The following is a 26419-nucleotide window of genomic DNA, read 5'->3' on the forward strand; positions in this document are numbered from 1 at the left end:
ATTTGCATATTGAAATTTTGTGCTACTGTCCCTGATAAGTTTTCTAAGGAAATTATTTCATTACATTCTGGGTAAAAGAACATGGAAGTAAAAATCAAGTACTATTATGGAGAATTTTTTTTAAACTTTATTTATTAAGCCGTAATAGAAAAATAATGGTTTATGAGACAGTTCTTGTCACATGGGTGGGTATTATTCTTCCTTGATATGTGTCTGTGAAACAGTTCCATCATCAACTTGGGTCCTTCAGCATAATTTTGCATTGGATCCCCAATATCTTCTTGGTCCTGACTCCTTATCCCCACCTTAGACTTGCTGCAACAGATATCTTAGTATAACTTTCAGTTTTTGGTTTTCACTCCTTGGTTCATAAATTCCAATTTTTAAAGGATTTTTTTAAAAAATATTTATTTATTCTTTTTTGTTGCCCTTGTTTTATTGTTGTAGTTATTATTGTTGTTGTTATTGATGTCATTGTTGTTGGATAGGACAGAGAGAAATGGAGAGAGGAGGGGAAGACAGAGAGGGGGAGAGGAAGATAGACACCTGTAGACCTTGTTCACCTCTTGTGAAGTAACTCCCCTGCAGATGGGGAGCCAGGGGCTGGAACCGGATCCTCATGCTGGTCCTTTGCACCGACTCCCATAAGTTCCACTTTTAAGTGATATAATCTGGTATTCATCCTTCTTTTGGCTTAACACACTTAACAGGGTTCTGTCAAATTCCATTCATGATGTGGCAAAAGAGATGATTTCATCATTTTTTTTTTTTGACTCACAACAACCTTTATTCACTCTTGTACAATACCCAGGCCCCCGTCTAACGCGGCGTGCCGCAGGGCACGGCCAGGCGGACGTCCCACCATCTGCACACACTCCCGGGGCAGCTGCTAGTGATGGCCATGGCCCATAGTCTGCTTAGAGGCTTTCAAAGCTTTACTTTTCTTATCTGCACTCCTGATCTTATAAACAATGAAGCCCATCAAGCCCATTCCTACCCAGATCTCCTGGTAAACCTAATAGCTGAGTATTCTCTTGTGTGCATATACCACAATTTTCTCTTGTTATCACTTTATAAAATCACTTAATTTTACAGTATAAAAATTGATAGGGGATGGTGAGATAGGGAAGAGAGAGGCCATTTTTCCCATTTTGTTGCCCTTGTTGTTGTCATTATTGTTATTGTTGCCATTGATGTTGCTGTTGGATAGGACAGAGATAAATTGAGAGAGGAGGGGAAGACAGACACCTGCAGATCTGCTTTGCCACTTGTGAAGTGACCTCCCCTGCAGGTGGGGAACTGGGAGCTCGAACAGGGATCCTTACACCAGTCCCTGCGCTTTTGCACCATGTGTACTTAAGCCACTATGGTACCGCTAGACACCCCATAATTTTTTAATTGGGGGATTAGTGATTTACAGTTGACAGTAAAATAAAATAGTTTGTAGGTGGGTGGGTGGGGAGAATACAGGTCCAAAAAGGGTGACAGAGGAAGACCTAGTGGGGGTTGTATTGTTATGTGGAAATGTTATGCATGTACAAACTATTGTACTTATTGTTGAATGTAAAACATTAATCCCCCAATAAAGAAATTAAAAAATACAATAGAATGGAGCTTGAAGAAATCATGTTAAGTGATATAAGTCAGAAACAAAAGGATGAAGCTGAAGGGTTGTCATTCCACATGTGAAGTCTCTGGACACAGTCTGAAGTGAAAGAGAGAGGCAGACTGGGAGTATGGACCGACCAGTCAACGCCCATGTTCAGCGGGGAAGCAATTACAGAAGCCAGACTTTCTACCTTCTGCAACCCGCAATGACCCTGGGTCCATGCTCCCAGAGGGATGGAGAATGGGAAAGCTATCAGGGGAGGGGGTGGGATATGGAGATTGGGTGATGGGAATTGTGTGGAGTTGTACCCCTCCTACCCTATGGTTTTGTTAATTAATCCTTTCTTAAATAAAAATAATAAAAGAAACAAAAGGATGAATATGGGATGATCTCATTCATAGGAAGAAGTTGAAAAAACAAGATCAGAAGATACAACATTAAGCAGAACTTTGACTGGAGTTAGTGTATTGAATCAAAGTAAAAGACTGAGCTGAAAATGGTGAAATCACCATTTTTAATAGATGAGTAGTAGTCCATTGTGTATATATACTAGAGCTTACTCAGCCACTCATCTGTTGTTGGACACTTGGGTTGCTTCCAGGTTTTGGCTATTACAAATTGTGCTGCTATGAACATAGGCATACACGAGTCTTTTGGGATGGTTGTGTTTGGTATGTTAGGAGAGGAATTGCAGAGTCATAGGGTTTTTGCAAGGTTATGTGTTTGGTTCCTCTAGGAGAGGAATTGCAGATTCATAGGGTAGGTCCACTTCTCGCCTTTTTCTTGTAAAATATGCAGTTTATTTTTTTTAAATATGGTTAATATAATTTATATAGAATAGAGATAGAGGGGGCCAGGTGGTGGCACACCAGGTTGAGAGCACAGGTTACAATACACAAGGATCTGGATTTGATCCCCTGGTCCCCACCTGCCATGGGAAAGCTTTGTGAGTGGTGAAGCAGGGCTGCAGTTGTCTCTCTGTCTCTCCCTTTCTATCACCCCCTTCTCTCTTGATTTCTCACTGTCTCTATCCAACAAATAGAGATAATAATAAAAATATTTTAATAAGACGGAATAGAGATAGAAATTGGGAGTGGGAGCTGGAGAGGGAGAGATAGAGGAGAGGAGAAGAGAAAGAGAGAGAGTGACCGAGAGACAGAGAGACAGAGATCTTCAGCACTGTTCCACTGCTCATGAAGCATTCTCTTTGCCCGTGGAGATCTAGGGCTTAATGTGCCACTACAAGGACCCCAGACTAAAGCAATTAAAACCTGAATTTTTCTCATGAAATTCTTGAAAGTCACCACATAATCTTAGCAACAATTAAATAGCTAAGTAGGTAAAATGACCTACTCTTTTTGGATCCATTAAGTGAAGGGTTGCTATAGAGAAATGTATTGTCTATAAGAATGGTGAGGCAGACATATGAAAATAAAAAGGTAAAGTTTGGAACAGAGATTCATTACTGTCAGGTTCCTAGGAAACATTATCCAGGTATGAAAAATCTAAAGTGTAATTTTTTAATATCATTTTGCTTATTATGCCCAACTCTGAGAACTAAAATCTTCAGAAATAGTGATGAGGCAGTGGTAATTGTGTCACAATATAGTAAGATTTACCTCCAGGAGCAATAAGAGTTTTCCACAGTAAATATCAGCGAGTGACAGATTTCATAAAGGTTAAATGCAAATTTTTAATTCAATTTAATTTAGATTATGACAGGCTGAAAGTGAAAGAGGCCACTGCAGTAAAGATTCGTCAATTTAGTTTGGATTGGGATTGAATCTGGGTTGTACACATGACAAAGCAGCACACTATCCAATTAAGCTGTTTTACAAACCCAATACATATAAAGTAATGGATTTTAAACAGCACCATTGATATAAATCTACAATATAGATTAGCTTTTTTTTTTCCTCCAGGGTTATTGCTGGACTCAGTGTCTGCACCATGAATCCACCGCTCCTGTAGGCCATTTTTTCCCCCTTTTGTTGCCCTTGTTGTTGTAACCTCCTTGTGGTTATTATTATTACCATTGCTGATGTTGTTCATTGTTGGATAGGACAGAGAGAAATGGAAAGAGGAGGGGAAGACAGAGAGGGGGAGAGAAAGACAGACACCTGCAGAACTGCTTCACCGCCTGTGAAGTGACTCCCCTGCAGGTGGGGAGCCGGGGCCTCAAATCGGGATCCTTAACGCCCATCCTTGCGCTTTGCGCCACGTGCGCTTAACCCACTGCGCCACTGCCTGACCCCATAGGTTAGCTTTAAAAGCAGCATGCAATTCATAACATGTAAGTAATTCTACTCTGCACTACTCAGATTTTAAGAATATTACTTTCTGTTCTTTTTTTATAATTTTTTAAATTATCTTTACTTATTGAACTAGAGACAGTCAGAAATTGCGATAGAGACAGTCAGAAATTGCGAGGGAAGGGAGGGGTAGAGATGGTGAGAGACAGAGAGACATCTGCAGCACTGTTTCACCACTTGTGAAGCTTTCCCCCTGCAGGTGGGGACTGGGTGCTCGTACCCAGGTCCTTGCTCATTGTAATATGTGCACTCAACCGGGTGCACCACTACCTGGCCGCTACTTTCTGTTCTAAGCCTGAATTTTAAAGTAGAGGGAAATGTACTCAGACTTACTAAAAAATAGTTAAGTGTTGTTTAAAATCACCTTCTATGGAGAAGAGTATATAGAATGGAAAATGTATCTTAGGAAATGGAAAACTAAAAAAAAAATGTAGCATCTTCATATATTTGAGTTTGCTCACTTATAGAGAGTGAATGTGTTCTGTAAAATCCAAGAGGTATTTCAGCCCAATATATACAATATGAGTAATATCAGCTATCTTTAACCCATTAGTTATATAAATAAGTATTTGTAATCATTGCTTAATTTCTTATGCAAATAGGCTATATATATATATTTGCGAGGTAGCAAAAATGTTTTCACTGTCTTTGTAGATCAGTTATGAAGTGTCCTAGTTCTTAGTTTCATCACAGTGTATTTGTTTCACAGGATGCCACATAAATTCTGAGAAATCTATACTACCACCTCTATGTAGAAACTTTCCTAAGTTTATTTTACATATTTCCATTAAAAAGTACAGTTTTGATAGTTATCCTTAAGATAACCTTATTTTTAAAAGTATCTTCTTTATGCATTTTTTTTGTTTAGAGAAAGAAATTTAGAGGGGAAGGGGAAGACAGAGAGATGGAAAGAAAGAGACTCATGTGCAGCACTACTTCACCACTCATGAAGCTTTCCCATCCAAGTGAGAACCAGAGGCTTGAAGCCAGCTCCTGCATTTTGTAACATGAACACGCAAACAGCTGTACCAGCACCTGGACACAAATACATATACATATACACATACACATACATATACAGTTTACTATTTCATCTGTAAGAACCAGGTGTTAAATGTTTATTTTACTGATTTTAAACCTTAGCAATTGGTTCAGTCGACACATTTTTCCAATAAATATCTTGTCCTTATAACTGAATATAAATACATCAGTTTCTAACCACTATTCATCAAAGTACACCAAAGCCAGAGAGATTGATTACTGGGTTGAACATAGGCTTTGCATTTCAGAGGGCTGAGAGGCTCCAGATAGAATTCTTTTTCTCCACCCCACCCCCCAGGTAGAATTCTAACACTGAGCTGCCTAAGTGTTCTTCTTTCTCTTTACTTTTCAGTCTCTGCCTCTAATAAATGAATAGAATCTTTGTAATACATTAAAAATAATAAATCATGAAATGTCATAGTATTATAATGTCATATGTATGCATATATGTGTGTATGTATTTATAGGTAGTCTATATACTTTCTTTGTCTTTGTTTTCATTTTTGTGTTCACATACATATGGAATCTATAATAATCACATAGATTTATTTCACCACCTCCTTTGCTATATGAGTATTTACTTATGGGATTTTGCAACATAGTTTTTTAAAGAGGTATACATATAGCTAATAAAAACTTTAGCATGTATATAGTTTTTCCTATGTATATGGCATAAAAATTTTATTCTGATTTAGAATATTCTGGTTTACAATGAAATCACTTCAACTAGTCATGTCAATTATTCCACTGTGGTATTTTAGATGATTACTTACATTTACAATGCTAGTGATGTTTCATTAAGAACAATTACAGTGATTATGGTTTTAGGTGGGAAATAAACACATATAAAACAAACATGATGGCTAGGTGCTTAGTAGAAATAATCTTATTCAGTTACACAATTTTACAGAGAGCACATTGCTGAGACAATTTTGGGGAGCACATTGCTGAGACAATTTTTGAGGATGCATCCTGAGTCTTGTGTCCTTTGAAATAATCTATGCTTTAACTTCATATATAGTTTCTGTGTATAGATTTAGAATATTGACACTTGATATCTTTCAATTATTGTACAATCTCTCATATCTCATCTTATTACTTTAATATAAGTATACCTGTTGTGTGTCAGAAATAAATTATTTGATCTTTTTCTTGTCAAAATATATTCAAAATAGTCCTAAGAGACTTAAAATTCTTCATGGAACCTTCAAACTAGCTTAAGAGATATATGGAAAAGTAATATATTGAAGGACAACTTTTGGGGCAGATTTTTACCTTTTTAATTATGGTATAAGATTTTAGACACAGGACCAGGTAGTGGTTCACCCAGTAGAGCACACATGTTACTATGCATATGGACACAGACAGGTTCAGGCCCTTGGTTACCAAATGCAGGGATGCTTCATTTCAGGTGAAGCGTTGCTACAGATATCTCTTTCTCTCCTATTTCCTTCTCTATCTCTCCTTCCCTCTCACTTTCTCTGTCTCTGACAAAAACAAACATTTCAGACAATAAAGTTTAAACCACTTAGGTTTATTTTTATTTACATCCAGAAATTTTAAATAAGTGAATATTTGAAAATAAGGTGGCTTAAGATTTATCTTGCAAATGTGCAGTCTCGTTTGACCAAGTGGAAAGAATGAACTGGCAGTCGGAGGCAGTAGTGACATAGACCATGTAGAGAGAAGTTGCTAAAGCAACCCTTATGCTTTTCATTAGTGAATGGTTAACCATATGTCATATTACTCTACTAATTTAAAATCCCTGTGATCTTCTCAGTGTTTTCATCAGCATCAAATAGTTCTACTAAGTTTATATTGTATTGATCAGGGTGCTGTGTAATAAGAACTATGTAAATTGAGTCCATATTTAGGAGATGGACAATAAATGACAGCATAACTTTATCACTATATGTAAATTGTTCAAAACCTTTAAAAATAAAATTGACAACTATTTTTTAAAGAATAGAATATCTATTTCCTAAGCTTTTCACTTGTATTTAGTGAAAACATTTTCTGAGTGTTCTGGCTAATGATTATTTGAAAAGTAATAAACATTTTAGAAGAAAGGTTTAACTAATATGTTCAAATTGTTTTCCATTTAAAAAGTCAAGACATTTGTTTTTAGCATTGCCTATTCCAAGATAAGAACAGTGTTGTGTTTGATAAGAGAAAGTGAATTTCAAACTATTACTTTTGATTTGCCAGTGGCCATTTAATATACTTCATTGGAGTAATTTCAAAAATCCAATTTAATATTCTTCCCATTCAAACAAGCTGACACTTTTATATGATAAAATGTTAAAAATGCAGGTTTGTTTATATTCACCTGTACTTGGTTATAATAGCAGCAGTATAGTTTTTGATCTATATTTTCCTTAAATTTTTCTTCAGAGTTGTCTATATAATCATATCATGCAGTTGTCTATATAAGTCTCATGCAGATTCTGATGAGTGTATGAATTATAGTTCATAGTTTAAAATAAAACAATGTCTAGATTTAATCAACCTCTTAGATTGTCTTGACAAGACATTCTGTCATTCATTTTGTTTGACAACAAGCAGCTATTTTCAGGTTAAGTAAAATCACAGTAGAGTAACTCACTACAGGATCACTTTTTCCTTAGCCTCTGTATTGGTCATGGTAATAAAAATAAAATTTGGATTATATTTTTATAAATAGAAATTTAGTCTAGCTTACTTTAAAAAAGACTTCTATATAATTCATGGTTGCTAGTATATTTTTCTCCTGAAATATGAAACCTCTAAAGTAGCAAATGACTCATCACTATTGGTTTTATGGCAGAAGTGGCACTGCATCTCTAAGTTATCTGATTAGTCAAAAGAGCAAATGCATTCCAAGGATACAAGTGTTGAAAAATGGATGCAATTACAGAAGAGTTGAAGCTTATCAAGATCACCTAGATGGCTGAAGAGTTGATGATAACCATTATTTGATGATAACCACTATTTGAAATCAAGAAGACAGAAAGTTATTGAGCATCTTTGTATCCTATTACTCTGATTGAGTTTTATTCAGAACCAAGTGATCAATCATGATTGTGCTCCTAGTTTATAGAAAAGACAGGCAACAAGTCGGTCATCAGCTGTGAGTTTGGGTAATAAATGAATAGGAAATATGCAAGTGAACATTGCAGTCGTACAAGTAGCAGTGCTGCAAATGTGAAAAGACCAGTAGTACACCATGAACACATTTGGTGATTTTTGCCTATATCTGACATTTTCATTCATTATTGTTACTAGAATTACCATTGGAGACCCTAGGCTTGTAATTCTTCTAAAAATAAAAGTGATTTTTAACATTGTATTTTTTTTCTTTTTTGTTATTACTAGTGAATTGCCACTCCACACTGTCTTTCTCAGAAAGAAAGCTTCCTCCAAAACTGCATGCGGAAGGCAGACTCAAATGAATGGTAGTTGCATATACAATAGTCACAGGATTATTGCTGGGGCTCCTGTGCCTACAGAAAGAACCCAGCACTCCTTATAGGCATTCCTCCTCCTCTTTCTCCTTTTTTTTCTTCTCCCTCCTCTTCCTACTCTTCCTCCACTTTCTCTAGCTTCTTTTAAACAGAAAAATGGAGAGAGAGTGGGGATAGAGAAAGAGAGAGAAACAGACACCCGCAGCACTGATTCTCCACTCGTGAAGCTTCCCCGTCTGCACGTGGGGGCTAGGGACTTGAACCATGGTCCTTTACATGGTGATATATATGCTTTTGACCAAGTGCACCACTGCCAGGTTTCACCAAATTATATTTTTAACATGAGTTATCTTCAGAAAATTATATATTTTAAATGCCAAAAATAGAAAAGCAGAAACAATCAGACAGAATTTGATGATTTCACTGATTAATTAGATAGCTAGAAGTCAATACAGTTTAGCATAAGGGTCAGATCAAACTAAGGCATAGAGAGGAGCACATATCAAAAAGCAACACTATCAACTGCAGGTGGTGTTAATGAGTTCTTACATATGTTGTCACAAAGCTATGAACTCTACCTGAGGGAACAGACTAAAACACTGTGTAAATTTTTGTGCTTTGAAGTAGTAGGCAGCATTGGCCAGACAGAAGTCAGGAATCTCACATGAATATAGATGATCATTGTGGTAGTGAGGATAAACTAACTTGCTCCGTGGCATTTTAACACCGTGACAGTTTTTTTTTCCCTTTTTTTTTTTTTTTGCAATTTGTCATAATTTTTATAAGATGAAATAACTAAAGCATAACATTACAAAACAACATTTTAAGAAACCTAATCTATTATGTAGGAAACAGTATTTCTTGTACAACTGTCAAGAAAATTAATATATTTATATATTATATAACCTGAGAAAAAGTGTTAAATAGGGACTAAAATTAATGGACTCTTACCTGACTTGGTAGGAACAGTATTATAAGAATTGTTTTAATTTTATTTTTAAAAATAAAGTGTGCAATTTATGCTTTTAATATTTTTAATTTTATTTATTTTAAATTTGTAAGACATTTGTAAGTAAATTGCATCTTCAAAAATTTTGATTCTCGTATGTGGAATAAATTTTAGAAATCTCCTTTTTAACAAGCACAGTATTTCAGGAATTAATAATAATTATAGCAATATCAGTACTTTTAATAAAACCATTTCTAATTGAAATTTGTCATATTCTACCATTCACTAGTATCTTCATAACAATCAATTAAAATGTACTATTTGGGTTGTGGAGATAGTATAATGCTTATGAAAAAGACTTTCGTACTTGCAGTTTGACATCTCAGGTTCAATCTCTAGCACCACCATAAACCAGAATTGACTATTGCTCTAATTTTATTCTTTGTATCTCTCTCTCACTAATGAAATAAAATACTATGCAATGTGTTTTTTACATTCACTGTTTTATGTACATTAGTTCTGCATTTTTTGGATGGGATATTTATTTTAGAGATTAAAAACTGATGACCTGAAAATTTAAGTAAATAGACTGCAATAATATACCTCCATTCAAAGTCCCAAATTTGGAAGTGATTGAGATGTTTAGGTTTTTATGATTTAGATCTATATTAATTATTCTCTTTGTAGCAGTGTTTCTCTTTTTGTTGATGTTAAACTTGACTCAGTATTTCCAAAATATTGTTACATGTATGTATGTATTCTAATGACTTTTGTCTATGTTAAATTTATATGTATGCATTTTTATACCCTGGCATTTACATTTCTGTAGTCATGATATATATTTTTTCAGAGTACTCCAGTACTTGAGCAATCCACCATGAAATACCAGATGCCTATAAGAATACCAACATGTTGTTCATAAATCTTTAATTAAATTTACAACTTCTTGTGTGCTTTAATAGTTGTAGACATAGGAAGCTTAAAGTTATCATTCCACACTTTTAATCCATAAAACATAGAAAAGTGGTTATTTTTTCATCTGTAGTAAAATAGAATAATTTTTATAAGCCTAAGAATAAATGCATTGAAGATGATACACATTTTTCTGTTGAGCCTGACATCCAGCTTCATGAATAAAAAAGGTTCTATTTATCATGCAGTGGTAGCTGCAACCATCATATTTATCATGTCTAGAAGGAAATAAGTTATTTCCTGAAAAACTGTTATGCTACCACATAGTTATTATGAAAAATAAAGTAATTATGATCACATTAGGTGCATTAGTATAATATAACATTTTTTAATTTATCTTTTATGTTTTTTCTGTTGATATGTTTTAAAATATTCATATTTAATATGTCCTTAAAATTATTTCTGCCCAAAGAAGTTTTTAGTGCTGACATGTTAATAAATGTCGACATTACAGTATATATATGGCTGGAGAGGTCAATAAGAAGTGTGCTTGCATTGCCATGCATGAAAACTAGATTTAATTCTTTTTACATATGAAATAGGGTCACACTGTTCCCACAAAGGCATTCATAAATTTTATTTGCTTCTTTTATGTTGTTATGGAACTGAAGCACCGTGCCTAGATTTCACTCTTCCAGGGTGCATTATTATTCAGAGAGATAACCATAATGGGAACAACTCCATAGCATCTGGGCTTCCTTTGTTGCCATAACACCTCCTGTGTGTTGCCAGGGATTGAATCTTAACTACACATTTGACAGTGCAAGGGTCCAACCCAGAGACTCATGATTCCATTGCTTCTTGGCTGACTTTTCCACTCAGATAGACATAGAGAAAGATTGCTCAGTGATCTGTGATAGAGAGAAATTGGCACTTCTGGTAAATATTTCTTGCTACATATAGAACATGGATTTTTAAAATATTTATTATTTATTTGGACAGAGACAGAAAGAAGTTGAGAGCAGAGGGGTGATAAATAGATGATAGCTAAATTGATACCTGCAGCCCCACTGCACCATTCATGAAGCCACCTGAATGCTAGTGGGAGTTCAAGGGCTTGAGTCCAGGTCCTAGTGCATTATAATATGTGCACTCTACTGAATGAACCAAGGCTTAGACCTTAGAATAATTTTAATATTTTTAATTTGACATTAATAGTATGTTACAGAACTGTCAGATTACAATACATAGTTCCGCAGCACATACCACCAAGGTTCTGTTCCCCTCTCAAACTCCTCAAAGATAAACACCATAGTTCTCATAAATCTCAGAAATAATTTGCTTCTGTTTTTTTTTTAATTCATGTAAAATAGGTCTTTAGATTCCACATAGGAGTGAAACCATCTGGTAGTATTCTTTCTTCTCTTTATTTATTTTGCTAAGCATAATCACCCTCAGTTCCATCCATTTTGTCCCAAAGGACACAATACCAGTTTTTTTTTTAAATCTCAGAGTAATAATCTGTGGAATATATATCCCATATCTTCTTCAGCTGGGGCTCGTTGCCTGAACCATGAATCCACCGCTCCTGGAGGCCATTTTTCCCCCTTTTGTTGCCCTTGTTGTTGTAGCCTCGCTGTGGTCATTATTATTGCCATTGTTGATGTTGTTTGTTGTTGGATAGGACAGAGAGAAATCGAGAGAGGAGGGGAAGACAGAGAGGGGGAGAGAAAGATAGACACCTGCAGACCTGCTTCACCGCCTGTGAAGCGACTCCCCTGCAGGTGGGGAGCTGGGGGCTCGAACCGGGATCCTTACGCTGGTCCCTGTGCTTTGCATCACATGCGCTTAACCCACTGCACCACCGCCCAACCCCCAGAAATATTTTTTAAATCACTGAATTCTGTGAAGACCAAGATTTAGTGTTCTTAGTAGTATATTTGTAATTAATTTGAAATTTAAAAACATGATTCAATATGTAGTATTTTTGAATATAACTATAGACATTTAAGAGAATTTTAATGCATTGTACATTTTCCTAAATAATTACAGTGATTTGTGTGTTTCCTAAATAATTACAGTGATTTGTGTGTATTTTTTGGATAGTGTATTACAAAGAATTCAGTTGGGTCAAGCATTTGATAGTTTTGTTCAAATATTCTCTCATGCTGAGAGACAGGATGGGAGTATGGATCGACCTGTCAATGCCCATGTTCAGCAGAGAAGCAATTACAGAAGCCAGACCTTCAACCTTCTGCATCCCACAATGATCTTGGGTCCATACTCCCAGAGGATTAAAGAGTTGGAAAGCTATCAGGGGAGGGGTTGGTATAGGGAGGTCTGGTGGTGGGAATTGTATGAAGCTGTACCCCTCTTATCCTATGGTTTTGTTAATGTTTCCTTTTTTATAAATAAAAAAATTAAAAATAAATTCCCCAGACAATAACCTGGGCCCATCTGAATATTATATATCAGGTGCAAGCAAAAACTAGTAAAGTCATGGGCCTCTTGGTATATATCTATAACAGACCTATTAGCTTTTTCTAAAACAGAGACCCCAAATATTCATCTGCAATATTCTTGCCTTTAGGTTCATGACTAGACAACAATTTGTTCTGCATTATATCTTAACTGTACTTCAGCCACTAGGTTCCAGATGCTACTGTGATGCCAACCTGACTTCCCTGGGCAGAGGACCCCACCATGTGTCCTGGAGCCTCACCTTCCCAGATCCCTGCCCTACTAGGAAAATAGAGAGACAGCCTGGGAGTATGAATTGACCTGCTAATGACCATGTTCAGCAGGGAAGGAATTACAGAAGCCTTCCACCTTCTGCACCCCATAATTACCCTGGGTCCATACTCCCAGAGGGATAAAGAATAGGGAAGTTATCAAGGGAGGGGATGGGATATGGAGTTCTGGTGGTGGGAATTGTGTGGAAATGCATACCTCTTATCCTATAGTCTTTTCAAATAAAAATTTTAAACAAAGAAAAAAAACATATTCTCTTACCCTAATGATTTGTTACACATTTTTGTGTGTTTAAGAAAGCAAGGGGTTAGGAAATGGATCACTTGGGTAGAGAGCACACTTCCTCATGTCTGAGGGAGGACTCAGATGCCAGACAGTGGTTATCACATGTGAAATAATAGTTTGTTGGGTCTCCCCTCCATTCTGTCTTGTCTGTGTGTGCCTCACTCAGCTATTCTCTCTATAACTGAAAAAAAGACTCATAAAAATAAACAAATATTGGTGCTGGGTCAGCATAAACCACTGAAAAAAAATTCATGCAACATGTGGTCCAGGAGATGGTGCAGTGGATAAAGCATCGGACTCTCAAGCACAAGGTCCTGAGTTCAATCCCCAGCAGCACATGTACCACGGTGATGTCTGGTTCTTCTCTCTCCTCCTATGTTTCTCGTTAATAAATAAATAAAATCTTTAACTAAAGAAAGAAATTCACACAACGAAAACTGAATATAAACACAATACAACCCTAATTTGGGGGCAAGGTCAGTAAAAGGTATCTTATATATAATTATTATCTTTTCCACACAATGATTAAGTATCTCATCTGTTCTAGACTTTAGTTATTAGTTTTGTTTTGTTTTTGCTGATGAACACATTTGTAACATCAGTGGAGACATCTATGCTTAATTTCACTTATGAACTTACATTCAGTAGAAGCAGCCTCTGACTTTAACATCTAAGTGACTAAATTATGCCAGAATTTGCAATCAGATGCAACATTCTCTAGTATCCTAAGAGACCCCATGAGCCATGTACCTATGGATTTTCTTATCTGCAATCATTCCTTGAAATAGCTCTATACTTCACAGCATTATCGAATCATGCTGATCTTATCTCTTATTTTTAGCCACTCATCCATCACTGAACACATCTGGGTTGTTTCCATGTTTGGGCTTTTACAAACTTCAGTGAATTATTTTCCTTTTCCATATCTTGAATGAAACTTGAAATAATAACGTTAAGTAAGATAAGCTACTGGAAAAAGGATGAATACCAGAGGATCTTATGTATAAATAGTACTTAAGAAGCAAGGGAAGTACTGATTCTTGGTGTTTTGGCTAAGATCAAGTGTAGTATCTGTTCTTATCAGTTTAATATGTGATACATCCTCTATCTGAGGACATTATATTAAATGGATTTTTGGAGTCAGAATAGGGGCTTGCTCCCCTGACTCCACGCATCAAGTATTGCAGTACTTCCAGGAATGATGCACCAAAAAAAAAAAAAAAAAAGAAAGAAAAGAAAGAGAAAAAGAAAAGAATCAAGGGGAGAAAATGGAAATACAGGGGACATAGTAGTGGTGCACCTGGTTGCTTGCACAAATGACAATGTGTACAAGTTATAGTGGTTCAAGCCCCCAGCCCCCACACCCCCACAGGAGAAAACCTTTGTAAGCACTGAAGCAGTGCTTCAGGTATCTCTCTATTTCTCTCTCTTTCTCTATCTCCCCCTTGTTCTAAATTTCTGGCTGTATTTGTCCAAAAAATAAATAAAGATAATGAAAGAATAAAAATAAATACTTAAAACTCTCTCGTCCCTCTGAGTAATTAAAAAATGTAAACACAGGCTTAAGCTTGGACTGGATAGAGTGTACTGCAGAAAAGCAGAAGACTTCTGGACTAGGGGAACATGGGGAAAGTGCATCAGTTATCTAGTACATGATGGTGAAGAAGGGATTTGGGTTGGCAGTGACAGTATTGTGCAGATATCTATCACCAGGAGATGAGACTAACAAATGTATCAACAACTAAATAAAATGATAAAAATATGTTTAACCTCTGCATTTTTGTCCATCTCTACTGCCAACAGCCAAACTCACAAGCCACCATCATTTGATGGGCTCACTGAATATTCCCCATTAGTTCCATCAAGTAAATTTTCTTTTTTTATTTTTTCTACACATGGCTTTAATTTTTCCTACACTTAGTTCTACAATAAGTTTAACTGTATTTTAAAGAATGAAAAGTATTCATCTACTAAAGATCTTCAAGAATATGATTAAAATCAGTTGTCAATATGATCTATGATATCTGTAAATTCCATCATCTATCTCTAATCTCTCCTTGTGCCAAACTCTGATGCTCTTTACTTTGGAGTCACATCAGTTGTTACCCACGCCTTATATTTCTACTCATTTTAAGACCATTAGCAGCCTTCCTGTCGTCCTGCTCACCCATGTTCTGAAGATGTACACCCCTTACTCATTTTAGATCTCAGTTCAAATCTAACTTCCTCAGGTAAAAGGTGAGGCTTTTGTTTCAATGATAAATTCCTTCAAAATCTCTAAAATTATTTTAAAAACTCTTGAGTACTGTTGCTACTACTTCCAAGAATGAAGAATATCGGGGACATGGTTATTATTTGTTTTGCTCATCCAATCTCTAGCCTGTCATGTAATAGGCACTGAATAACTGCATGTACATAAGAAAAGACAGGTGAAGGCCACACAGCTGCAGATATTTAAATGTGATTTTAAAATGTTCTTAGTGGAGGATTAATGGTTTACAGTAAATAGTCATTAATATATGTGTGAACTTTCTCACTTTTCTTCAGAATACTGCCATGACCATACCAGGTCCTCCTCTTTCCTCCCCTTTCATCATGCACCAAGATTTCTTTTTTTACGTCTTGGCATAAATCTGAAATGTTTAATCCTGAAACGGTATGAGTTATGGGCAGGGCAGATAGTGCAATGATTATGTTAATTATTCTCATGCCTGAGGCTTCTACCGTGGTTCTTCTGTTTACCTTTCCACATTTTATTGAGTTTAAACTGTTTAAACAACCTTAAAATCATACTAGAAAGTACTTCCAATTATAATGGAGTTATCAATTATAGCTTCTAATCTGCTACAAGTTTTGTTTGACAAGTAAGTGAATTTCAGCTATCAAGTCTTCACATGAAAAAGCATTCCTGGAAATCCATTTGGACCCCTGTTCTCTGACATCGCCCACAAGATGGAATGACTACAACACACCCCCGGAAACCAATGATGTGACCTGGCACGACCTGAAGAAACAGATTCAGACTCCAAAGATCACTCTCTACAGAAAAGCAGAATTAGAAGATACCAACAATCAGTACAATCTCTCATCTCTCCATGATAGGTGTGTGCAAAACACTCATTCCCAACTTAGCTCCATTTCCACCATCATACACTATGACCCAACACTCACAACCCCGCCCTTCCCCCTCTTCCCCAGATTTCTTTGATTTGCTGTGCTATGCCACACCTACTCCTAGATTCTTCTTATGTTTTCCCTGTCTGTCCTTTTCCCTCTAAAGCTTCACCTATAGATGAGTTCTTATTGTATTTGTCCTTTTCTTTTTGGCTTATCTCACTTAAAGTGATTCCTTGAAGTTCCGTTCAAGATGAAGCACTTTTTAGAAAGTGTATCAGCCTTTCTTAAAAAAAATTCATTGGTTTTTTTAAGGATAGATTTATATATTTATTTACTTATTACTTATTTTCATGTGAATGAGAGATAGAGATCAGAACACTGCTCAGAGCTATTGTATGACATGCCAGAGACTGAGCTTGGGACCTTTGTGGTTCATGTACAATGGTCTGGTATCTATAACTGGCACTATCCTCCAAGCTTTGAGTCTGCCATTAACCAACAACATATACTACCTGAATTCCATATATTTTTCAAGTTACATAAACTTAAATTTGCTGACACAATAAATATAGAAAACATATCTCTTATAGAGGACAATCCCATTTATAGAGGATCTTCTGAAGCTTTTGCATTTATTTGGAAACTAATTTTTACCCTTATACTTATTTATTTATAAAAAGAAAACATTGACTAAACCATAGGATAAGAGGGGTACAACGCCACACAATTCCCACCACCAGAACTTCGTATCCCATGCCCTCCCCTGATAGATTTCCTGTTCTTTAACCCTCTGGGTGTATGAACCCAAGGTCATTTGTGGGATGCAGAAGGTGGAAGGTCTGGCTTCTGTAATTGCTTCCCCGCTGAACAAGAGCGTTGACAGGTCAATCCATACTCCCATCTTGTCTCTCTATTTCCATAGTAGGGTGGGGCTCTGGGGAAGCAGAGTTCCAGTACCCTTATATTTAGTAAAACCATTTGGGACTCATGTTTATTTATTATTATTTCTCTTGATGTAATTTTCTTTGTCCAAAATCAGAGCAGTTTTTCTTACATTTATGTTGTAATATATCACTAAAAGATACATTAAAAGTTCCTGTATAATATTGAGACAAAGTAAATAATTCAGGGCATAAATTTGTCAGTATGTCTTAATTAAGTGGAATATGCAAATATATCAACATCTACTTTCATATTATAGATAAGTGCTGGAAAGGATTCCTCCTTCAATTAATTTTTAATGTGAAATAAACTAGCAGTATAGGGAGGTGGAGCCAGGATGGCGACTCAGAACCAGCTGCTGGCTTGAGCTCTGATGACAACTGCTGCAAAGCATTGGATCCTGGCCATCAGCAGGTCTGTGAACACAAGACCTTCTAAGTGTGACACCAAGGAGGTGACTATAGCTCAATTTGGGTTAGAAATTTGAGCAAAAAGAAAGGAAATTTTTTTATTATTCTCCCCCACCCCCATAGCCAGACCCCAGGAGTAGGGAGCTGCTGTTAGCAAGCTTCCTGCTGACCTATTTTTGTTTACCAAGATTCTTGGTTCACCAGGGGTGCCATTCCAACCCTGTTCCTTTCTGAATACCTTGGCTATCTTTTTTTTTTTTCTCTGAGTAAGGGACTTAGGCCCAATTGCATTGACAAATATCTGATGAAAAACTGGGAAAGACTGCCTGGAAGTTTTTTTTTTTTTCTTTTTTTCTTTTTCTATCAGTTGTCTAGACTCAATGTGCCTGAGCTAAAAGGGAGCTGTCCAAGCTGAAGACCCACTTCTAGGGCCTTTTACTGTGTTCTATTTTATTATTACTATCATATATATGGGTATTCCTTTGCCCTCCCTCCCTCAGGTTGACCAATATTAATTATTAGTATACTTTCCATTGCTAGGTGACCGGGTATCTTATCCATTGTGAGAGGAACTTGTCTAATTCTTCATACCTCCTCTATCCACTCTCCCCTTTCTCTTTTCTACTAGCTAATTAAAAAAAAAAAAAACTCCTTTCACTACTCTTTTTTTTTACTTTTTTTTTTCCTTTTCTCTCTTTTTTCCCCCCGTCTTCCTTTCTTCCTTCCTCCTTCCTCTGCTTCCTGAATTCATGGATACTCATTTGTGAATTATTTCAGGGAAGAAATCTGACTCAAAGTGGACTGTCTATGTGTGTGTCTCTGCCCTATTTCCCTTTCTCTTCTTGCTACCCCTAGATATTATAGTGGACAGTAGATTTGCATAAATGTCTATTCCTGCTATCCCTTTTTTCCTTTCTTTTTCTTCTTCACTTGCATTTGGTTGCTATTTTTTATCGGCCAGGAGACATTGTTTGTCAGACTGATATCAGTTAAACAGATTCAATCCTTGCTTCAGTTACTATTGTAAATTCCGAGGTTGGTGACTGCATTTCTCATAAAGGTGTTTAGTATAGCGTGGGGTGTACTCAAAACACAACAACAGAACATAAAAATAAAAAACACATTAATAAAAAAATGGGTATATCAAGAGCAATTAAAACTGCTACTACAATGAATGAAGACAAAATACCAGAAGAAACTACAAATCAGCAAGAAGTAACCATAGATAGGAAAAGTATGAAAGCAATAATAAACTTCTTAGTAACAGAAATGAAAACAACATTGGAAGAAAGGAATAGAAGTATTAGAGAACCAATAGATAAGACACTCAAGGAAAATACTAATTACCTTGAGGCAATAAGAGAACTGAAAGCTGAAATAGCTGAACTGAAGAAAGAAGCTGAGGGAAGGGAAAGCAGACTAACAGAAGCATAAAACAGAATTAGCCAGAGGATGAGCTAGAGAAAACTAAGAAAGAGGTAAAAGAGCTCAAAAAGATATTGAGAGACACTGAAAACAACAACAGAGACACATGGGATGATCTCAAAAGGAGTACCATTCGTATAATTTGCCTGCCAGAGGAAGAAAGAGAGGAAGGGGAAGGAAACATTCTAGAGGAAATAATAGAAGAAAACTTCCCAGACCTGAACAACAGAAAGGACATTAAGATTCAAGAGGCCCAGAGAGGTGTTCCCAGAAGATGGCGGACTGAGAAGCTGCTAGTGGCGTGAGCTCTGATCACATCTTCTGGAAATGAAATCTGACTCAGAGTGGACTCTCTATGTGTGTATCTCTGCTCTAGTTCCCTTTCCCCTCTTGTTACCCCTAGAATATACAGTGGATAGTAGATTTGCATAACTGTCTATTCTTGCTATCCTTTCTTTTCTCTTTCTTCACTGGGATTTGGTTACTATTTTTTCACGGACTGGAGGAATTGTTTGGCTAACTGGTAATGATTAAACTACTTCAATACTTACTTCAGTTGCTACTGTAATTCCTGAGGTTGGTGAGTGCAATTGTCATAAAGGTATTTAGTACAGTGTTACTTGTACTCAAGACACAACAACTGAGGAAAAACAGAGCATAAAAAAAAGAAACACATAAATGAAAAAAAATGGGTAGATCAAAAACACAATGAATGAGGACAAGAGCCCAGAAGAAACTACATATCAGCCAGAAGTAACCATAGATAAGAAAAGTATGCAAGCAATAATAAACTTATTAATCACAGAAATGAAAACAACATTGGAGGAAAGGAATGGCAGTATTAGGGAAACAATAGTTGAGACCACCAGGAAAATACTGATTATCTTGAGGCAATTAGAGAACTGAAAGCTGAAATAGCTAAACTGAGGAAAGAAGCTGACGGAAGGGAAAGCAGACTAACAGAAGCAGAAAATAGAATTAGTCAGACAGAGGATGAGTTAGAGAAAACAAAACAAGAGGTTAAAGAGCTTAAAAAGAGATGAGAGACACTGAAAACAACAACAGAGACATATGGGATGATCTCAAAAGAAGTAACATTCGTATAATTGGCCTGCCAGAGGAAGAAAGAGATGAAGGGGAAGCAAACATTCTAGAGGAAATAATAGAAGAAAACTTCCCGGACCTGAATAACAGAAAGGATATCAAGATTCAAGAGGCCCAGAGAGTACCAAACAGAATCAACCCAGACCTGAAGACACCAAGACACATCATAGTCACAATGAGAAGAAGTAAGGATAAAGAAAGGATCCTAAAGGCTGCAAGAGAGAAACAAAAAGTCACATACAAGGGAAAACCCATAGGATTATCTGCAGACTTCTCCACTCAAACTTGAAAAGCCAGAAGGGAGTGGCAAGATACCTATCGATCCCTGAAGGAAAAAGGGTTTCAACCAAGGATAATATATCCTGCTAGACTTTCATTCAAAGTAGATGGAGGGATCAAAACCTTCTTAGATAAACAACAGTTAAAGGAGGCAACCATCACCAAGCCGGCCCTGAAAGAGGTACTAAAAGACCTCTTATAAACAAGAACATCACTATAATACTTGCAATATATCAGAGCAAACAAATTTTTTTTTGAACAATGGCACTACAATACATTAAATCCATAATATCAATAAATGTCAATGGCTTAAACTCACCCATCAAAAGGCACAGGGTGGGGGGATGGATCAGAAAACATAACCCAACCATATGCTGCTTGCAAGAATCCCATCTGTCACAACAAGATAAACACAGACTTAAAGTGAGAGGATGGAAAACTATCATACAGGCTAACGGACCACAAAAAAGGGCAGGAACTGCCATTCTCATCTCAGACACGATAGATTTTAAATTAAAGAGGCCCAGAGAGTCCCAAACAGAATCAACCCAGACCTGAAGACACCAAGACACATTATAGTTACAAGGAAAAGAAGTAAAAATAAATAAAGGATCCTAAAGGCTGCAAGAGAAAAGCAAAAGGTCACATAGAGTGGAAAACCAATAAAACTATCAGCAAACTTTTCCAATAAAACTCTAAAAACCAGGAGAGAATGGCAAGATATCTATTGAGCCCTGAATGAAAAAGGGTTTCAACCAAGGATAATATATCCTGCTAGAGTTTAATTCAAACTAGATGGAGGGATCAAAACCTTCTTAGACAGACAACAATAAAAGGAGGCAACGATGACCAAGCCTGCCCTCAAAGAGGTCCTAAAAGACCTCTTATAAACAAGAACATCACTAAAATACTTGCAATATATCAGAGCAAATAAAAATTGTTGAATAATGGCACTACAATACATTAAATCCATAATATCAGTAAATGTGAATGGCTTAAACTCACCCATCAAAAGGCACAGAGTTGGAGGTAGGATCAGAAAACATAATCCAACCATATGCTGCATACAAGAATCCTATGTGACCCAAAAGATAAACACAGACTTAAAGTGAAAGGATGGAAAACTATCATACAGGCTAATGGACCACACAATAAGGCAAGAACAGCAATTCTCATCTCTGACACAATAGGTTTTAAATTAAATAAAGTAATAAAAGATAGGCAAGGTAATTACATAATGATTAGAGGATCAATCAGCCAAGAAGACTTAACAGTTATTAACATCTGTGTACCCAATGAGGGACCATCTAAATACATAAAGCACCTACTAAAAGAACTTCAAAAATACATCAATAGTAATACAATAATAGTGGGAGACTTTAACACCCCACTCTCACACCTAGACAAATAAATAAAACAGAGAATCAATAAAAAACAAGAGAATTAAATGAAGAAATGGACAACTTAGTCCCATTGGACATTTTCAGCGTTCTTCACCCCAGAAAACTGGAATACATATTGTTTTCAAATCCACACAACATATACTCAAGGATAGACCACATGTTAAGCCTCAAAAACAACATCCACATAATCAAGAGCATTGAAATGATCCCAAGTATCTTCTCAGACCACAGTGGAGTAAAGCTAACATTTAACAACAGAAAATTATTAAAAGACACAGAATTTGGAAATTAAACAACATACTCCTTAAGAACCACTAGGTCAAAGACTCACTCAAGCAGGAAATTCAAATGTTCCTGGAAACAAATGAAAATGAAGACACAACCTATCAAAATATTTGGGACACAGCTAAAACAGTACTGAGAGGGAAACTTATAGCCATACAATCACATATTAAACAACAAGAAAAAGCTCAAATGAACGACCTTACTGCACACCTCAAGGACTTAGAGGAAGAGGAACAAAGGAACCCTAAAGCAACCAGAAGGACAGAAATCACTAAAATTAGAACAGAAATAAACAACATCGAAAATAAAAGAACCATACAAAAGATCAATGAAGCCAAATGTTGATTCTTTGAAAGATTAAACAAAATTGACAAACCCTAGCCAGACTCACCAAACAAAAAAGAGAGAAGACTCAAATTAATAGAATTGTAAACGATGGAGGAGATATCACAACTGACACCACAGAAATCCAGAGAATCATGCAAAACTTTTATGAAGAACTATACGCCACCAAGCTAGAGAATCTGGAAGAAATGGAACAATTCCTAGAAACATATGCCCTTCCAAAACTGAACCAAGAAGAACTACAAAATCTAAATGCACCAATCACAGACAAAGAAATTGAAACCATTATTAAGACTATCCCCAACAACAAAAGTCCTGGACCAGATGACTTCACAAACGAATTCTACAAAACTTTCAGGAAGTGGTACCCATACTTCTTAAGCTTTTCCATAAGATTGAAGAAACAGGAACACTCCCTTCCACCTTCCATGAAGCCAACATCACCCTGATACCAAAATCAGATAGAGACACAACAAAAAAGGAAAACTACAGCCCAATATCTCTGATGAACATAGACACCAAAATATTAAAAAAGATCCTGGCCAACTGGATGCAACAGTATATCAAAAACAGTGTTCATCATGACCAAGTGGGATTTATCCCAGCAGTGCAAGACTGGTTCAACATATGTAAGTTAATCAATGTCATTCACCACATCAATAAAAGCAAAGCCAAAAACCACATGATTATCTCCATAGATGCGGAAAAAGCCTTTGACAAAATCCAAATTCATGCTCAAAACTCTACAAAAAAAGGGAGTAGATGTGAAATTCCTCAAGATAGTGGAATCCATATATATTAAACCTACAACCAACATCATACTCAATGGACAGAAGCTGAAAATATTGCCCCTCATATTGGGGACCAGACAAGGCTGTGCACTATCACTATTACTCTTCAACATAGTATTGGAAGTTCTTGTCATAGCAATCAGGCAACAGAAAGAAATCAAAGGAATACAGATTGGAAGCGAAGAAGTCAAACTCTCACTATTGCAGATGATATGATAGTATACATTAGAAAAACCTAAAGAATCTAGCAGAAAACTACTGGAAGTTATTAGGAAATACAGCAAGGTGTTAGGCTACAAAATCAATGTACAAATATCAGTGGCATTTCTTTATGCAAACACTCAAACTGAAGTAGAAGACATCCAGAAATCACTCCCATTCATTGTTGCAGTAAAATCAATAAAATACCTTGGAATAAAGCTAACCAAAGAAGTAAAAGACTTGTATACAGAAAACTATGAGTCGCTATTCAAGGAAATAGAAACTGATACCAATAAATGGAAAGACATCCCATGCTCATGGATTGGAAGAATAAATATCATCAAAATGAATATTCTCCCCAGAGCCATATACAAATTTAATGCAATACCTATCAGAGTTCCACCAAGCTTCCTTAAGAGAATAGAACAAAAACTACAATGACTTATCTGGAACCAGAAAACCCCTAGAATTGCCAAAACTATCTTGAGGAAAAGAAACAAAAATGGAGGCATCACCCTGCCATATCTCAAACTATATTATAAGGCCATCATTATCAAAACAGCCTGCTACTGGAACAAAAATAGGCACACAGACCAGTGGAACAGACTTGAAAGCCCAGATCTAAACTCCCACACCTATGGACATGTAATCTTTGATCAGTGGGCCCAAAGTATTAAATGGAAGAAGGAGGTGCTCTTCAATAAATGGTGCTGGGAAAACTGGGTTATAACATGCAGAAGAATGAAACTGAACCACCTTATCTCACCAGAAACAAAAATTCATATGGATCAAGGACTTAGATGTTAAACAGGAAACTATCAAATACCTAGAGGAAAACATTGGTGGAACACTTTCCCACCTACACCTCAAGGGTATTTTTGATGAAACAAACCCAACTGCAAGGAAGACTAAAGCAGAAACAAACCAATGGGACTACATCAAATTGAAAAACTTCTGCACAGCCAAATAAACTATCACACAAACAAAGAGACCCCTCACAGAATGGGAGAAGATCTTCATATGCCATACATCAGACAAGAAACTAATCACCAAAATATACAAAGTGATCAGCAAACTTAGCACCAAAAAAGCAAATGACCCCATCCAAAAATGGGCAGAGGATATGAACTAGTCATTCACTTCAGAGGAGATCCAAAAGGCTAACAAACATATGAAAAACTGCTCCAGGTCGCTGATTGTCAGAGAGATGCTAATAAAGACAACATTGAGGAGGTATACCTCACTCCTGTTAGAATGACATATCAAAAAGGACAGCAGCAATAAATTTTGGAGAGACTGTGGAGACAGAGGAACCCTTCTGCACTGCTGGTGGGAATGTAAATTGGTCCAGCCTCTCTGGAGAGCAGTCTGGAGAACCATCACTAGGCTAGACATAGACCTTCCATATGACCCAGTAATTCCTCTCCTGGGGATATACCCCAAGGATTACATAATGCCCAATCAAAAAGATATGTGTACACCTATGTTCATAGCAACGCAATTCATAATAGCTAAAACCTGGAAGCAACCAAGGTGCCCAACAACAGATGAGTGGCTGAGAAAGCTGTGGTATATATACACAATGGAATACTATGCAGCTATTAAGAACAATGAAGCCACCTTACTGACCCATTTTGCATGGAGCTTGAAGGAATTATGTTAAGTGAAGTAAGTCAGAAAGACAAAGATGAGTATGGGATGATCCCACTTATCAACAGAAGTTGAGAAAGAAGAACAAAAAGGGAAACTAAAACAGGATCTGATTAAATCGAGAGTAGGGCAACAGAGTAAAAACCCTCTGGTGAGGGGGAGGGTGGACATTCAGCTTCCCTGGCGGTGGGGGAGGTGGGGGTGGGTGGGTGGGATGGGACACAGTCTTTTGGTGGTGGGAATGGTGTTTATGTACACTCCTACTAAAATGTAGTCATATAAACCACTATTTATTTAATATGAGAGGGGGAAATTGATCATATGTCTAGAACTTTTTAAAACACAGACTGAGTCTTTTTAATACATAGGCTGAGTCTTTGATATGTTGACTCACTCAAAAGCCTAGACCAGGGAGAACAGAAGCAACCCGTGGCACTGATATATACAAGATGCTGGATATTATACCCCAAACCCTAACAAAGGGACTTTTCAAAGTTTTTTTTTCTTTCTTTTAATCTTCATCTAGCATACTTTTGCCTTACAAAATTAACTTCTAATTGATTCCAAAATAATTTCTCTTACCGCAATAGAAATTAAATGACTACTTTATCCTTTCATTGTTGTTAAAATTCGGAGGCTCTTGCCGGGCTGGCTTGCTTCAAGGCGGGTAACAGAGACGCGGAGACAACGGCTGGGCAGGGAAGCTGTATTTCTTTATTCAGGAACAACGATTCATAAACTAAGACAAACTAATCACCAAACAGAACTCTGCTGTCTCTTTGCGGCGGCACAAGCACTCTTTCTTTTTCTGGAACCCGGGAACTCTCCAACTCTGGAACTCTGGAACTCTCGTACTGGGGAACCCAGGAACTCTGGCACTCTCGAACTCAGGAACCCTCTGAAACTCTGACACACTGGAACTCTCTCTTACTCTGTAACCCTGAAACTCTCGAACTCAGGAACTCTCTCCCTTACTCTGGAACTCAAGAACTCTCGCACTCTCGAACTCAGGAACTCTGTCACTCTCGAACTCAGGAACCCTCTCCTGGGGTTCCTTGGGGCGGGGCCAAGCAGGCCCGCGAAATTAACAGGACTCATCCAATTCTCTTGGCGGGGGAGGGCTAGAACAAACCAATGTAAAGCATACGACATTTCATTATTCATT

The 26419-nt window shown here is 36.8% G+C and overlaps 1 protein-coding gene and 1 pseudogene across 3 annotated transcripts in view; both read left to right on the forward strand.

The window, feature by feature from the left end:
- KHDRBS2 (KH RNA binding domain containing, signal transduction associated 2) overlaps positions 1-26419 on the forward strand; it is an 829362-nt gene that overhangs the window by 203578 nt on the left and 599365 nt on the right. The gene's annotated exons all lie outside the window — the stretch shown is intronic.
- Positions 14335-14514, forward strand: LOC132538365 (U2 spliceosomal RNA; annotated as a pseudogene).

Source organism: Erinaceus europaeus, chromosome 4 (assembly GCF_950295315.1).
Source record: "Erinaceus europaeus chromosome 4, mEriEur2.1, whole genome shotgun sequence".
Classification (NCBI taxonomy): Eukaryota; Metazoa; Chordata; class Mammalia; order Eulipotyphla; family Erinaceidae; genus Erinaceus; species Erinaceus europaeus.